A 13,030-nucleotide genomic window follows, 5' to 3' on the forward strand; every position below is an offset into this window, starting at 1 on the left:
CCCCATCTTTGGAGTTTTTCACAATCTCTTCCTTTTCACTAGCTTGCACAACTTCATCCTCAACTTGCTTCTTCGGTGCCTCATACCTTGTACCACTTCTCAAGTGAATGGCACTAACCGTTTCATGTCTAGGGGGATTACTTTGAGGTGGTAATTGCCCCTTTTGTCTTTGTGAGCTTGAAGATGCTAGTTGAGTCAATTGTGTTTCCAACATCTTGGTGTGAGCTAGAATGTTGTTGATGGTGGTGTCCTTTGCTTGGCTATCTTTTTGCATTTGAGTGAAAAATTCTTGTTGATTCTTTTGCATTTGGAGGACCGCTTTTTGGACATCAAAACCTTGGTCATTTTGGTGATTGTATGGATTTTGATTTTGGTAACCTTGGTTTTGATTGTAAAAGGGTCTTTGATTTTGGTTTCTCATGGGTGGTGGAGTGTATGTTGTTTGAGAGTTTTGAACATTTTGGCTTTTGTATGAGAGATTTGGATGGAACTTGGTGTTTTCATTGTAAAAATTTGAATAAGGGGTACCACTTTTGTAAGCTTGGAAAGCATTAACTTGTTCGGTTGTTCCCCTACACTCACTTGGGTCATGACCCAAAGTTCCACAATTCTCACATATCCCACTTAGGATTGATGAGGATGCCGTCATGGCATTGACATGATGCTTTGATGATTTTGAGTTTTCCTCAAGTCTAGCCATAGCTTGTTCAAACTTCAAGTTGATTGTGTCAATGTGAGCACTAAGTTGAGCACCCAATTGAGTAACGGAGTCCACTTCATACTTTCCTCCTCTAGTAGCCTTGCGAGGTCTACTATATTGTGAATTATGGACCGCCATTTCCTCAATCTTGTTCCATGTTTGATTGTCATCAACTTCGGTGAACATTCCATTTGATCCCATATTGAGAATGTTTCTTGAATCTTCATATAAACCATTCCAAAATTGTTGCACTAAAAACCATTCGCTAAGTCCATGGTGAGGACATGAGCGACAAACACCTTTGAACCGCTCTCAAGCTTCATACAAAGATTCTTCATCCCTTTGCTTAAAACCCGTAATTTGAGCTCTTAGCATGTTAGTCTTTTCCGGTGGGTAGAATTTTTTGTAGAAAGCTAGAGCTAACTTCTTCCAAGAATCTATTCCAAGGGTGGCCTTATCAAGGCCCTTCAACCATTGCTTTGCGGTGCCGATTAACGAAAAAGGAAATAAGACCCATCTTATTTGGTCTTGAGTCACGCCCGTTTGAGAGATAGCATCACAATAATCGCAAAAGGTTTCCATATGAGAATGAGGGTCCTCACTAGGCATTCCCCCGAATTGGCTCCTCTCAACTAGTTGGATGAAGGCGGACTTGGCAATAAAATTACCGGTGAGATGTTGCGGTGTAGGAGTACCATTTGGTAGATTCTCCTCGGTGGGTATAGAGTGTGACGAGAATTTAGGCATTGTAGGTGGATTTTGTGGGATATTGTTTAATGGGTTCTCTTCTCCTTCTATTGCGAAAGGATTGACAAACTCACTAGTGGGTTGAACAACTTCACCAACACCTCTAAAATTCCTCCTAACAAGTCTCCTATTATTCGTCAAGGTTCTTTCGATTTCACGGTCAAAAGGTAACAAATCACCTTGTAACCTTCTAGACATGCAAAATATCAAACAACTCAAAAACAATTAGAACAAACCTTGAGGAGTTTTACTTCCCCAAGGTGAAAAAGACACAACTAATAACAATAAAAGAAATCTTAAATCAATTAAACACCGTCCCCGGCAACGGCGCCATTTTTGATCGAAGCCATTCGGTGTTCACAATTAAGTATATGTGGTCGTTGGTCAATGGTCGATACAAAACACAATTTATACTTCACAAACAACTCTACAATTAGTAAAGAGGTAAGTAAAGGTCGGATCCCAAGGGACGGGTATTGAAATGAGAATTCTATTGTAACTAGTAGTGTCTAGGGGTGTCACAAATTGGTTTGATGTAGAAGGTTACTAAACTAAAATAACAATGAAAATAAACTAGCAAGATGAATAAAATAAGGGGTGTAAACAATTGATTAAAGGCACTAGGGTGTCATGGGTTCATAGGGGAATCATGGGATATGATCATACAAACATGTTCTCAAATTATAAGCAAGCAATTATTGTTGTGATGGATTGAGTTGGGTTATATCTTACAATCCTAGGAAAGTTTGGGTCCCAGAGCCGAATCGATTAGATTGTACAACACCTACAAGTCGACTTAATCTTTCCTACTCAACACATGCATGGTCTAACAAGACTCGAGTTGGGTTATGTCTTACAAGTCTCATTGAAAAGATAGGAGATGATAGTAAATGCAAGGATTCATAGGCTTAGCATTTCATCAAATATAACATGTGCATGTATTAAGATCAAAACAAGCAAGCAAATAAGATATGAAAGCATATTGATTTAAGCATGAATCATTCCCCATGTTGGTTTCCCCTAATCACCCATTAAACCCTAGCTAAGAGACTACTCACTCATTATCATGTTGATCATGCTAGCAAGGTTGTCAATCATACCAACAATATGAAACATGATGAATAAATGAAAGTAATTAGCAATAATTAAAAAGGGATTAAGAGATTATACCTACTAATGATTCCAAAATAATAATGCAAAGAATAATAGAAGAACTTGATGATTGATGGAAGGTTGTCAATCTCCCAATAAACCCAATAATCTTCTAATTACCCAAAATAAAGGAAGAACAAGAGAGAGATTGAAGAACTAAAACTTGATTAATACTTGATTACAATATTGAAGAGAGATTTGATTGAAATTAACTACTCTAAATATTGATAAGAAGAACATGCTCCTCTAATTAGCCTAATGGGGTATTTATAGTGAAAATTAGGGAGGATGCATTAGGGTTAACTAAGGGCTAAACTAGTAATTACACTTTTTAAGTTGAGCAAGGAGGACCGGTATTTTTCCGAGAGAAGGGCTTCTCTTTTCGTAGCTTGAAGAATGAAATCCGTGCTGTACTGAAATCCGTGCGGATTAGAGTCGGGACGGCCGGATTTGGGCTGTGCAATCCGAGCGGATTCAGGAGAGGGACGCTCGGATTGTTGAGGGGGAATCCGAGCGGATTCCAAGGAGGGACGCTCGGATTGGGCTGGCTGGACGGGCGGATTGTCTGCAATCCGTTCGGATTGTTGGTCAGCTTCAATTCTTCTTCTTTTCTTCCCTTTTCTTCATAAATTCCTTGGGGATTTCCTTGGGGACGCAAGGATCCTTTCTCAACATTGTTCTTCTACTATGATATGTACAAAGGCCTTCTAGTCTTGTCTCTTCTTGATGCTTGGTCATTGAATACAATCAATTTAGCCTCGTTTTGCCATGAAAATGCAAGATTCTTACTCCTTTCCTACCAAGGGATCAAAATCTCAAAGAGTATGCAAAACAAAGAACTAAAGATAAGAAATGACCCAAATAGGCACTAAAAAGCATGGAAACAATGGTAATTCGGGGGCTAAATATGCGCCAATTATGGTCTCATCAAGGACACATACTCCAACAATCTCCCACTTGTCCGAGACAAGTGTGCGTCACCAATTCTCTTGTCCTATAACATCATCTCCCACTCAATACAAGGTGTCTTGCAGGTCGTACTTGCATTTGATCATATCTTGAGTGATTTCCTTTATCTGGAGAGTAACTGTTTGATCGGAATTATCTACCGTAGATACCTTCCGAGCGTGGCCACGCATTTTCAGTTCACTACTCCTCGAGTGGCCCTGAGATTTTAGATAACCCTGACAAGGGGATGGACAATTCCTATTGCACTATTCCCTTCGTATAGCCACAGCTCATCATGACCCAAAAGATGCCCGTTTGATCTCAGTTACGAAAATCGTAGAGCATAAATCAAAGTCACTCAGAAACTGTGCCACCTTGGGCGAACAGTCTCTAGTCAAAGAATCGACTCAAAAGAATACTTTAGTAGCTCTCGCCACGACCAGGCTATAGAAAAATTACCAGAACTCTATAAGCGGTCACTGCCCGACAGAGTATCCCATACAGTCTGCCATCAATCGCGTCACACTCTAGTCACTTCGAGACGTCACCTCATATAAGGAACTAGGGGCCAATACTATGTTAATACAGTTCACTTTAATAGGGTTCAGCGTTGTCTATACAACCTATTTGGATATAACAAAGCAATAAAAGAGTTTTTAATAAAACTCAAACGATGAAAGCATTATCACATATGTAAAATTGATACAATGTCAATTACTACATAATCTATAATCCATATTCCATTTTGTATATAATTGCACATTTCAACTCAATTAAAATGGCATGACTTATCATGCTTTGCCTATGAAAAGGCCTTGGTTAGCAAGTTTCAGCAACACTTTGCACTTTCCCTAACCTTATTATATATACTATTTCCCATTTTGTGTATAATCTTGTATTATAAGAACTTATTTGAGTACGTGTCTAGATCCAATCTGGACATAGGCTCTCTTGCCTTTGAATAACTCTCACTGTCCTCACAGTGTGTAGGGATAGGACCTTCGGTGATTGGAACGAACTACCATAGTTCCTCCAATTCATAATACCGAATCCTAATATCATCCTTTCCTTCTTGCATATCTCGTTATTGCAAGTGTACTCAATTTCTGTTGTGTATATCTCATTGTTCAACTGCCTAGGATGTTTCTAGCAGATATCCTCCTTAAATAATATAGCCAAGATAGTTCTCTAACCATCCTTATGTGTTTAGATTATGGTTTTTGTGTAACTCCTTGCACATAAATCCATCTCAATTCTAAATGCTTAGCTTCATATCTTTAGTACTTCCTGAGTACTAACTAATGAACTATGTGGCTATATAGAGACTTCTCTCAAAGATTAGATTTGTAACTTCTCGTCATACTCCAAGTATACGAAGTTTAAGAATGGTGATACATCTTAGCGTAATGAATTAATCCCGCAGCGGAAGCATGTGGATTCTATTTCTACATGTTCAATACTTTTGAACTTGTCAAGATTCTTATTAACATAAAAATATTCATTTAACGCTAATATCCTCTTAGAACTAACTTTATAGGTCTGGATACTTTAGAGATGTATTATTCTTCTCCTAAGTCTTCCATCATTCACAATGATCAGTATGTCCCTTACTCATAAGACTAGTAACACCACATTACTCCCACTAAACTCCATGTATAAACAGAACTACTCGACAATTCGAGAAAAGTTTATCACATGATCAAAACATACAATTCAACTCCTTTACTTCTACTTAAGACTTCTTCTTAAGTTTTCATCCTATCTTAGGATAGTTGCGATTTTAAAAACTCATACAAGATGATTTTTAAATCCAACTATAAAATCCGAATTTTAATGAAGCGTTGTTATTGCGTGCAAAACCCTTTGCCACCAACCAACCAAGCTAAATAAACATTTTCATGTTTATGCTCATTTCGGACTTTTGCGGAGTTGAAAACTAGATAAATCATCTTAATAAGTTACCGATTTATTAATTTCAAAAATAACATGACTCCTGTCTACTTTAGATTTCGAAGAAATAATTACTGATTTTGACCAAGAAGGAACATCTTCCTACGTCTTATTCTCAATGTGTGTCTCTTGAACATTTTCTCCCACTCTTTCTTTAAGAAATATTCCTCATTTCTTTAATAGACAGCATCACGAGCCATAAACCCTTTGTTCTTGTGATCATGTAGGAAGAGAGAGCATATGTTTACTATCGAAACAAGCTACAATTTAGGTACCATGTCTAACCATATCTTATATGAAAAGTAGATGATTGCTTTAACAATGTTTTATTTTAGTGGAAAATTTAATTGCCAGACAAATTTTATAACAGAAACTACCTTCAACTATAATGTAAAGATTCAATCATATTGTTATGAAAGTGAACTTGTGATACCGTATCCCACTCTTTTTGGTGCAGATAAAAGTCATCACTTTATAGTTTCCCATTTTAACAAAATACTAATACTTTGGTTTTATGATCTCTAGGTTTTGTTACTTTTAAACATTCATTGAACTTATTCAAAGAATTTCCCTTCTTATCTCATTAAGTGGATATCAAGTATCTGTCTAATTCGTTGGTAAAAGAGAAGAAGTAATAACCTTCTCTTATTGAAATTGTATTCGACCATACACTTCAAAGTGTAAATAGGGCGAATAAATTGCTCTGTTCATAATCGTTTTCAAGGAAAAATCATGAATTAACTTGCTTTGAATACAAGATTCGCACACACCAAAAGATTCCCAATCAAATGGTTTGGGAGACTAGTCAAGACTAGTTTCTAAATGTGATTTTCAATCGAGAATTAAGAAATAATTGGGGTCACCAACTTAAGTCTTTTATATATGACATTTTATTTTCAGTTGAATATAATTACCTTGACTTGTATTGTCTTACCATAAACTTAATTGTGGCATGTAAGAGTACAACGCTTGTTTTAATTGCATAATGGTAAAACCCTTTACCTTTTGTGCAAAACTCAAATTATATTCTTATTTAAACATATTGTACATCATAACAATTATTGGGGTACATTTCTAAATACAAAACTAAAATGAGTACATTACAACATTCATATGTTCATGGATGAAATGACAACTACCCTAGTTCTATTCATGCAAATTTCTGAACTTATTCTTGCTAGTCGTCACACAATAATGCCAAATATCATGACGAAATCCACCAATTTGTATCAAATACTCATGATGTGGTAATTGGCAAGAATGCAATGTCAATGTCATAGATGTTCAGGAAGGAATATGTTGGAGTCACACGACCAACTTCCTAGATCTTTACTTATTTGGGGTTTGTCTCTATTTATATGTCTTACACTTTCTCTTTCGAGCCTAGTTCTATCCTTAACAATTAAGATAGGTACTTTACTTCTTGTTGCTCCCACTGACTTCAAGAATTTCTACTTGATGAAGACTTATCTTCATTTAAATTCCTAGTTAATCCTTCACAAGTGTTAACTCTATGGTGGTATTTGGTTAATCAAAATTTCTAACAAATTAATTTACCAATTTAACATTGTCATGTTCTTAACAACTTAAGTGCTTGATGACAAGTATTTAGGTTGAGCAATAAGACTTTTGAACCGTGGATGCATAGAAGATATTATCAAAACATATTTTGACTAATCATCACTTCTAATCATACTTCTTCATATGAAATTATATATAGGTATGTAAGGAATTTAAGATGTTAATCTTATATTTGAATAGGATGATTCCTATCGAGTTCTATGGAATAGAACGATTCCTATGGAACTAGTCCACAACCTATGATACAGTTTATTTTAGAAAGAGATTCTTTGTCGTTAGCAATAGTAGTTTAGCGGAGACTCGTGTTACAATCGAATGATATCGCATATGAGTAGGAGTAATGAAATAGAACAACATTAAAAACAACGAAATAGTGGGAAAATTAAACATTCATGGTTATATCTAAAACATTTTAGCATGTTTTAGCATTTATATAATGACCTCCACCCAATTATATAAATGATTCTGAGACCCAAAATTCATATGAACTTTGGTTGTGAGCCTACGGGCCCTCTACACCTCTTATTAATATAACTTGGTGGGTTAACCCTTTTAACCGATTCTACAATTAGAACTCTCGATCGATGAATTTACGTTAAGTTCATCTTTAGCCCGAACCTATTGCGGCTACGGTCACAATTACCTTCGTTGAGATCAACCAAATTTTCGAAGTGTAATAACTATTTACTACCTCACTTACCTAACGTCAATAGAAAAGCACCTCGGTATAATGTTTCAATACCGTATTGTACCTATATGAAATTGGGATTCATGAGTTCCTACTATTTGGTAAGGCTAAGTCTCAATCTTTTAAAATGTGTGAGGTCGAGTCAATTTATTATCTATCAAATTTAAGTGAACTAAATTGTTGAACTAACGATAATTATAATTGACACGGTCGAATACTCGATATGATATGCATGTTTAGTTTATGGCGATTTGGCAATGCATGCAAACATATAAAGGAAAAATGCAAAGCAATAAATAAATTTCCTAGTATGGCCTTCCTAAAATAGAAATTCTAATAATCTATTTACAAATTCGGAAACCAACTCCATTGGTCCCTTAAACTTCAAGTGGCACGCTTCCCAAGGATTCCGTCTTGATCGGAACGCCTTTCTGATTGGCGCCGTCTTGAAGGAACTCCAGAATTACAAATAATAATAAAATACATAGCTATTCCTATTATACATTTGTAATATGAAAAACTAGTAAAAATAAAAGTGATACGAGATCACATTAAATTACAACCGAATCAATATCCTCTTACATTACGGGAAATATCGATTAAAACTAAGGCCATGCTAAGATAAAATTACATAATTCAAAATTACATAAATAAAATATGAAATTCATCAATGAAATATGCAGCATTATTATATGATATAACATACCAAATTATGTGCCAAATCGCCCTATTTAAACCTTTATATATATATATATATATATATATATATATATATATATATATATATATATATATATATATATATATAATCGGGTTCAAGCGTTGTGGATGCACCACGTGTCAACCCAACTTTAAATACATGTATTAATCACAGCTGAACATTAAATATAAATATAATAAATGTTGTACAAATCTCATCAAAATATTAATTATAGTTTAATAATATTTATTTTAAAATTAAATTAAATAATTACGGTGATTTGATTCTAAATTTATTAAAAAATTATTTTGAAGAAAATCCTAAAATGTAAATAATTACGTTTATTGCGAAAAATGCTTCAAATTGAGTATAATTTTCATTATATTTATTGAAATATTTTGATTTGTAGAGATGATTAAAGTGAGTGTCTCATAATATTTAATGTTTACGTAAAAAGACATTTTGAGAAAGTTATAAAACTTAGACCATTAAATCCTAAGAAAAATATATTTAGAAGAGTCAATTAAATCCTAAGAAAAATATATTTGGAAGAGTCATTATATTTCTTAAAAACATAACTTAAAGAAAACTACTACGAGATAAGTTTTTATGTGGGAATGAAAAAAATTATATTGCGAAAAATTGAATACATATGAGATTTTGATAGGTTTAAATAGTGTGATAATGAGTATGTATGTACACAGTGATCGCGAATGCATCTGAATAATCAAAACAAAAGTAATGATTATTAAAAAATATAGTATTATAAAAGACATGAAAAAGCAGAAAAAAAAACGTTACATTTTTATTTAATATCTTCAATTAAAATACGTATACGTCAAGTATAAATATTGATTAGCTAAATATTACTTTTAGTTATGTTATATTTTAAATACTTTGAAGTTAAACCTCAAAAAATATTATTTGAGAAAGTTTAACCGATTTTATTTACAAGCAAACTCTTAAGCATCATTTATATATAGTTGTTTAAAAATACAAAAGGTGCGATTTTTATAGATATGTTTGATACATAATAGATGCAAAACACAATCAAAACATTTGAATAAGTTGAGTTTGAAATCTATATGTTTGATACATAAATATCACACGTTAAACATAAAAAAATTAAAAATTTCATAAAATTATATTCACATTATTTTGAACAAATATTAATTGATTTGAAACCTAACGTATTGTGAAATGATATAATTTGAGAACTTAATATTGATTGTTGCATTATTCGAATAAATTTTAATTTAATTAATATGATATTTGATCAGTCAAAAATAATTTATAAAACGTTTATCAGTATAAGTAATTATCACTTATTAGTTTTAATTAAAATTGTATGTATTTTATTTTAAAATATTGAAAATAAACCTAAAAAAATTAAATTTGAAAATAATTATTTTTTATTTATCAGTAAAAATATTAAAGGTCATATATAAATTATGTTATTTTTCTTCAATTATAATAATAAAATTTTAAAACAGGCCGCGCGAAGCGCGGGATACTACCTAGTATCGTATATAATTCGGTTTTATGGAAATGCGTGATAATAACTTATTAAAATCACAAATCAATACTTAAATCAAATTTAAAGTCAAGTTAATTACCCTAACTCTCTTAGGACTCAAAAATTATTATTTACTCAATTTTTGACAATAATTCAACTTGGTTTTCTATTATTGCTTATTAAACTTCTCTTAATCATCACAATTATGAAATAATTCCCAATAAATCATAAAAATTTGAAAAAATTCGAAATCATATTTTTGTATATACTAGAATATAATCAAGATTCCAAAAACTCAATAAAATTTGCCCACAAAATTATTTATAATTTACTTCATTAATAAATCGTATAAATCATAATAACTTTTATCATTCAATTCCAAATTAAACATACAATTTACGAAAAAATCAAAATCAAAATTTTGAACATTCTCAAAAATTTCCAGAACCTGGAAATGGCAAAATTTAAACAAAAAATTTCGAATTTTATTTTTATGACTAATAAAGTTGCCCTTTTATCGATTTTATCACATAAAAATCAATAAACATACCAAATCAATCGAAATTAATCATGCAACTTTAGATTTGATGTTCATATCATATATAAAACATTAGGGAAAAATTTCATTCCATAAAATTCATTTTAGCTATTTTTGCTAAAAATAGTCACTATTTATATCATTTTAACCATTAAAATTATAAATCATGCATAATAAATCACATTTATCTCAAATTTTACATACAATCTATAAAATATGCATGTGACATCACATTAAAATTTCATGACCTGTTTCGAAGTTTAACTATTTTTAGTCATTTATCCTCCATTTATAGCATTTTTATCACATAAAAATCATAAATCATTCAATATTAATCACATTAATACAAAATTTTACATACAAAACATAAAATATGCATGTGAGATCATACTAAAAAATCATGGCCATTAGTGAAGTTTAACTATATTTAGTAAATAAAAGTTCATTTTACTCATAAAAATGTAATTATTTCACTAAAAATAATTAAAATAAGCAATAATAATCCATAAATCATTAAAATGACCTTAAAATATTTTAGGACCAGAATATATTACATGCAAAAAATTTTCGTGATTTATCATTATAAATAAAAAATATCTAGTTTTAATTATGTTACATTTAACTCGGAAAAACCAAACCGATTATGCATGCAACACCAAAGCTCTGATACCAATTGTTGGGTTCATATACCCTTATTAGACTCATATAATTCATTTTATAAATGACCCATAATTTATATTTATGTGGATCTAGTGCATGCATAACAAAATAATGAAATAAGGAAGAGAATCGAGTTTCCTTACATTGTAAATGTACTGAATTTTGGGCACAAGTAAAGTCTCGTACCTTCACTTGTTCTTGAGCTTAATACATTGGAATGATCCTCCATAAACTCAAAGTTTCAAATTAGAAAGTCTCCTCTTGATTGCACCCAAAACAATCCCTTAATACTAATATACTAATTAACTAGATTAATATATTAGATATGTGATACGTGCATTTTATATAGTCTTTTTAGGCCTTTTTATGCACGTATTTCTATGCTATTATCGTAGTTTATGCTACGAAATGCCCCGAATATGCTACTTTGGTTTGTTTTGTCTTATTTGTAGGAATGAACCAGAAAGTAGTGAAATCAAGCCTATTACCATCCGTTTAGCATGCATTTGGAGGAAGAGTGAATTTGGAGCGGGAATGTAGCTATTTTGAGATGCGCAAAGAAGAAAGATAGCTAGGCGAGCAAAGGAAGAACTTCAAATTGCTAGTGGCTACTTTGGAGAGCCATATCTCGAGTTCTACAACATATATTCAGGTGATTCTAATTGGAGATGATGTCCTCTTAGCTTTCCAACACCACCGGAATCGCCCTGTTTGCCCAAGTAACGAAGAAATGGCAGCCATTTGAAGTTCAGTGCGCAAAGCAGGAAATTGTACGCTGGAAAGTACTCGATCGAGTCCTTTTTCTACTCGATCGAGTAGATTCAATTTAAGGTTTACTCGATCGAGTAGATTTTCTACTCGATCGAGTTGTTTAAGCTTTATTTTACTCGATCGAGTAGTTTAAAAGCACTTGATCGAGTGGTTTGCTATTGGGCTCAGGATTTTTAGTCCATGATTGGGTTTATGTTTGTAAAATCTCGCTTCCCTATATAAAGGAAGTCGGGATTAGGTCATAATTATTCTTGATACTACTAAGACGATGCTTCTATCACACTTCATGTTTTTCCTTCTCTGTTTTCTCTGTTAAACACTTTTCCACCATTCTTTTCCCGATCTCTTAATCAGTAATTCCTTTCCTTACTCTTTTTCTTCCTTTACTTTATTTTTAATTTATGATGTTGTTTATTACTTTATTTTTCGCTCTTGCTCTTCCCTTATCTATGTTTAGCTAATTCCCCTGCTAGGATTTAGGGGAGTCGATGAACCGATGTTAATTGCTAATTAGGTTTACGGATTTGTCGTTGTTGTTAAGTCTATGTTGTTAATCACTGCTTTAATTATTTCTAGCTATTTGAATCGATGTATTTAGCCTACTTAATATTGGTAAGCCTTGACCTAGACCGAAAGGTTGGAAGGGGTGAGACCCGCAGTGAACAATAGGATGCTTTAGTGAGGGCGAAAGTTAAGATAATAGCATTTTAGGGCGAATTGAGACCGAAAGGATATATTCGTTGCCCCTTAGACCGACACATCGACTAATTTGTAACCTTACCTGCAATTGACTGACATTCATTGATGACCCGACAATCCTAGTTCTCTCTCTTTATTGTTAATCCCTTTATTTTTATCGCTCAATTTCTCTTGTCTCCTCTCTTAGTTTAGAAATCGTACTCAAACCCCCGTTACTCTTAGACTAATTTAAAACAGATAAATCTCATTTTTGCCTCCCTGTGGAGATCGACCCTACTTGCTGCTAGCTTCTGTTAGTTGTATTTAGGTTTATTTTTGGTACAGAAACGACCATATCAAATTTTGGCGCCGTTGCCGGGGAGGCATCGCAGTTTTATCTG

The 13,030-nt window shown here is 32.8% G+C and overlaps 1 non-coding gene across 1 annotated transcript; it reads left to right on the forward strand.

Moving 5' to 3' along the window:
• Window positions 1-968: 968 nt before the first annotated feature.
• LOC141603102 (small nucleolar RNA R71) lies at window positions 969-1,075 on the forward strand. Its single transcript, XR_012524997.1, has one exon. It is a non-coding gene; the product is annotated as a small nucleolar RNA R71 (small nucleolar RNA).
• The last annotated feature ends 11,955 nt before the right edge of the window (window positions 1,076-13,030 follow it).

Source organism: Silene latifolia, chromosome 9 (assembly GCF_048544455.1).
Source record: "Silene latifolia isolate original U9 population chromosome 9, ASM4854445v1, whole genome shotgun sequence".
Classification (NCBI taxonomy): domain Eukaryota; kingdom Viridiplantae; phylum Streptophyta; class Magnoliopsida; order Caryophyllales; family Caryophyllaceae; genus Silene; species Silene latifolia.